Source organism: Grammomys surdaster, unplaced genomic scaffold (assembly GCF_004785775.1).
Source record: "Grammomys surdaster isolate TR1022 unplaced genomic scaffold, NIH_TR_1.0 217, whole genome shotgun sequence".
Classification (NCBI taxonomy): domain Eukaryota; kingdom Metazoa; phylum Chordata; class Mammalia; order Rodentia; family Muridae; genus Grammomys; species Grammomys surdaster.
This window is the reverse complement of record NW_021604662.1, coordinates 2,085,837-2,091,114: the sequence shown is the minus strand read 5'-3', so window position 1 is coordinate 2,091,114 and position 5,278 is coordinate 2,085,837. Positions and strand designations below refer to the sequence as shown.

Here is a 5,278-nt window from a genome sequence, read left to right as displayed (position 1 = left end):
TGGGGAACATCCATATGAGCAGAATTAGTAGGTCATAAGTTGGCATACACTCAGCGTTACCAGAGATTGCCAAGGGGGTTGTCCTCTTAGACCCTGACACCAGCAGTGTGTGAGCATTCTCGACAGCTCATGCTTTTTGCCAGAATTCAATTATTTTCCCAAGGACAATCTTCTGATAATGTATTCATAGAGGAGTGCATGGCTTCAAGTAGAGACTAACAGAGATTCAGTGTAAATAACCAGGAGGCTTAAAAATATCTTCCCCTAACAAACAGCACCCTTGGGACTATGAGGCCCCCCTATATGTACCCTAGAAGCATAAGCCTTGCTTTAGTCCCAGTACCTTACCTTTTACTAGGCCATCAGGCCAGCCATATAAGAATATTCATACAGACAAAAGAAGTTTTTATGTCTCCTAATGCAAATGCATAAACCAATAGACAAGATTTTACCTTCACCATGAAAAAGATTAGCTAACAAAGACATAAACTCTTCCTAAAGCCAACTCTATCAAAGACAGATACAGGGATAATCTATGAGTCTATCTATCTATCTATCTATCTATCTATCTATCTATCTATCTATCAATCAACATATAGGTTCTAATAATGAGCCAGCCCCTTTTCTAAACCCTTTACAAATACTTATATGACCTGTAGAACAATGCATATGATAAGAAATATTATTCTAACTCTCTGTTCCAGAAACAACCTCATCTTCTTGTGCAGTGCCAGCCTCATCCAATAGACAAGATGGTGAAGGTCTGTGTGAACGGATTTGGCTGTATTGGGTGCCTGGTTACCAGGGCTGCCTTCTGCTCTGCACTTCGCAAAGTGGAGATTGTTGCTATCAATGACCCCTTCATTCACCTCAACTACACGCTCTACATCTTCCAGTATGACTCCACCCATGGCAAATTCAACAGCACTGTCAAGGGTGAGAATGAGAAGCTTGTCATCAACCGGAAGTCCATCACCATCTTCCAGGAGGGAAATCCCACTATCAACAAATAGGGTGATGCTGGTGGTGAGTATGTCATGGAGTTACTGGCATCTTCACCACCATGGAGAAGGTCGGGGCCCACTTGAAGGGTAGGGCCAAAAAGGTCATCATCTCTGTCCCTTCTGCTGATGCACCCATGTTTCTGATGGGTGTGAACAACAAGAAATATGACAACTTGCTCAAGATTGCCAGCAATGCATCCTGTACCAACAAATGCTTAGCCCCCCTGGCTGAGGTCATCTATGACAACTTTGGCATCTTGGAAGGGCTCATGATCACAGACTATGCCATTGCTGCCACTCATAAGACTGTGGATGGCCTCTCTGGAAAGCTGTGTAGTGATGGCTGCCCAGAACATCATCCCTGCATCCAATGGTACTCCCAAGGCTGTGGGCAAGGTCATCCCAGAGCTGAACGAGAAGCTCACTGTCATGGCCTTCTGTGTTCCAACCCCCAATCTATCCATTGTGGATCTGACATGCCGCCTAGAGAAACCTGCCAAGTATGATGACATCAACAGGGTGATGAAGCAGGCATCCAAGGGCCCACTAAAGGGCATCCTGGGGTACACTGAGGACCAGATTGTCTCCTGCGACTTCAATAGCAACCCCCACTCCTCCACCTTTGATGCTGGGGCTGGCATTGCTCTCAATGACAACTTCGTAAAGCTCATTTCCTGATATGACAATGAATACAACTACAGTAACAGGGTCGTGGACCTCATGGCCTACACGACCTCCAAGGTGTAAGTAACCCTGGACCACCCGCCCCAGCAAGGACACTGAGAGCAAGAGAGAGGCCCTTGGTTGCTGAGGAGTCCCTGTCCCAACTCGGCCCTGAACACTGAGTACCTCCCTCACAATTTCCATCCCAGATTTCCATAATAGCAGGAGGGGCCTAGGGAGCCCTCCCTACTCTCTTGAATACCATAAATAAAGTTTGGTGCACCCACAAAAATACAAGAAATATTATCCTAATATTACAGGTAAGGAAACTGAGAGCCATAGAAGTTGTCTAACATCATAGCAAGTAAATAGCAGGGCAGGAACTTTAGTTCAGGCAGTTGGCTACATAATTCATATTCTTGATCCTACATGATGCTCAGTTTATTTTTTAAATCTAGGGGCTTGAATAACTATGTGTATCAAAATCTTATTTTGTTTGATTGGGCTTTTGGGGAGGTTGGTTATTCACTTTGGGGTTTTGGTTTTTTGTTTGTTTGTTTGCTTCCTTTGGGGTTGTTTGTATTGCTTTTTTTCTGGTTTTCCTTTTTTTTTTGAGACAGTGTTTCTCCACATAGCTCTAGCTGTCCTGGAGCTCTCTTTGTAGACCAGGTTGGCTTTGAACTCAGAGATCTATTTGCCTTTGCTTCAAGAGTGCTGGTATTAAAGGCACTTACCAATGCACTCAGACCCTCAACCAATATCTTGTGTTTTTTTATTTTTCTTTCACTATTAGAAATCTGTTTCTTTATATGTGCAAATCTAAAACAAGTTCTTAGTTATCCAAAGAGAACACACTCAAACTGGATCTAAATTAATATAAACTTTTAGACCACAGTCTAGTAGGATATCTACTAATAATATTTTACTTTAATTAACTTTTACACAGCAGGTAAATTTTTGTGCCACAGTAGGTAAAAGTGCTTGCTGTACACGCCTGAGTTCAATCCCCAAGAAGGAGAGAACTAACTCACAAAAGTTGTCCTCTGAGCGCCACATGTGGGCCATGGAATATACATGTGTGCACATATATGTACATGAATAAACACACACAGTGATACACATGTATGCATATACAGAAAGATAGTAATAATGAACTTTTAAAATATGTATATGTAAATATAATAGAAAAGTTATATGATGGTGTTAAATACTGCTCTCTTTTTCTAAACTCAGATCTAGAAATAATGTGTTTGTGACAGACAGGTTTATATAACTGTGTATCAGTGTCTCCCTTGTTACAATAGTTGCTTTTGACAACACTATCTTCATTTATTTTCTTCATTTTATAGATACACAGAAGAGAGCTCAAAGAACTTGCCCAAGATCATGGAGCTATGAAGCTGAATCTATTAACCAGCCTGCCAGATTCTAAGGCCCACATTCTGTAGACTAATCATCTCTTACTGGCCTGTGTTTAAACTAGACAACCTTAATAGGAACATTGGATTTACTATATAAATATAAATATGAAAAAATACATTGTAAATTCATGTGCAGAGTGTGTGTGTGTGTGTGTGTGTGTGTGTGTGTGTGTTGGGGGTATTTTTCCACAGAAGAAGTCCTTGGTTCCTATAGTAAGTTAAATACAACCAGATTTCCAAAGATGGGATATCTTGGAATCACAAACAAACTGATGTTTCTTGAGCAGTATGACCCATGCTGGGCTAAAGATAGGTTTGGACAATTCTCATCCCAGGTGGAAGTTGTGTGAGCATAGCAGCTGAGCAGTACATGGAACTTCTGGGGGCTTCTGTTCAAACTGCCAGGCTCACGATGGAAGAACTTACAAATTACATAGACGATAGCGAGAGATGCACTGATCTTCCTTCCAAATATACTGCGGTACATTTCCAGCTATAGGGGAAAAAAGACTACTGAATGTTCAGTGCTTTAGTAAATATCCTAGATTTTGAATTAGAAAATACAAGTTAAAACCCAGATCTGGAACTACACCTATAGCTCTAAGCAGGCTATTTCTTCAAAACTGCAATAGAGTAATGATAAAAAATGGTAAGAGTCATATTTTCTAATTCATGGCATTGTTGTGAGAAATACAGTAGACTATGCCAGTCTGATATCCAGTGTATTCTAACTTGTAGGAATCACTTCATGAACAATCATCATAACTACTTTTTTTTTATTACTGTCATGGTGTCATTCTATATTATATGCCCCTTCAGACCAAGATTAAGTGACCAGAGTAGTCCCTCCTCTAAATAGGTAAAGGATCTAGTGATCACCCAGAAAATGATAGGGCAATGGCCCAAGGCCATATGCAGGGACAGCATCCTCTTTGCTTCTGAGTTTGTTTCACCACACAGTAACACTGTGCTCAGCCCACTCAATGCCAAATTCACATAAGCATCTAAATAACATCGTCAAGATAAAATAGATAACAGATAAAAAGATACTAGTGATGTCTCTAAAAAGCCATGGGAAGTGCAATTAAATGTGTTAGTTCTCACATCCCTTGTGCACACAAATGCCTCACGCCTGCCACACAGCAGCCCTGTAGCTGCCATACTGATTGGGGTGGGAAATTTGCCCTAACAGTCAATCATTCTGAAAGGATTTAGTTTGACATGGCCAGAATAAAAATGTATGAAGGAAGTTTCTAAATAAATAAAAATAGAGTGAGACTCAATGTACCCAATATCCAGTTTAAAACACTATTAACTCTGACCTAATGTGTTTCTGATATGTCCATATCATTTACTACTCCTGCTTTATTTTAAACAAATCCAATACTTCATGTCATCATGCCCATAAGTATTTAATCATGCAACTGCACATTATGATTTTGCTATAATATTAACCACATTTTAATCTAGTAGATATTTATTCAATAACAATGATACATTTTAAATTTGTAATACGGATTGAGAAACAGTTCTTCGTTGTTTTCAAAATTCCTAGCATGTTACTTTTTGAGATTCAAGAACAATAAGTCTGTATTACCAATTCTCAGAAATTTCAAAATTATGATTATTTAAAACATACTTCTAACAAAGGAAACTATTGGAGCAGAGCACATAGACAGCCCACAGAATGGGAGAAAATCTTTACCAGCTTATTTAAGACAAGAGAATAATAGCCAGAATTTGCAAAGAACTGCAGAAATTAAATATCAATGGCATACCACTGCCAATCAAATAGGCTAAAAGATTGAATCTACGATTTTCAAAAATAAAAGAAAGACAAATAGCCAATAATTATTTTTTAAAGTGTTCAACATTCCTAGTCATCTGGGAAATGCAAATTGAAACTACCTTGAGATATAATTTCATCCTAGTCAAAAAGGCTTTCATCAGGAAATCCAACAACAAATGTTGAAAAAAATATTGAAAGAAAGGAACCTTTATTCACTACTAATGAGCATGAAGATTTATATGGCCATTGTGGAAATTAGTTTTTATATTCCTCAAAATTAAAAGTGTAACTAGCATATGACCCAAATATTTGACCACTGAGTATATACCCTGAGAACCCCACACCCCACCATAGAGATATTTATACCCTCATGTATATTGTTACTTTATTCACTATAACAA

General features: G+C 39.0%; 1 pseudogene; it reads left to right on the top strand.

Moving 5' to 3' along the window:
• The first annotated feature begins 752 nt into the window (after window positions 1–752).
• LOC114625427 lies at window positions 753–1,682 on the top strand (annotated as a pseudogene).
• The last annotated feature ends 3,596 nt before the right edge of the window (window positions 1,683–5,278 follow it).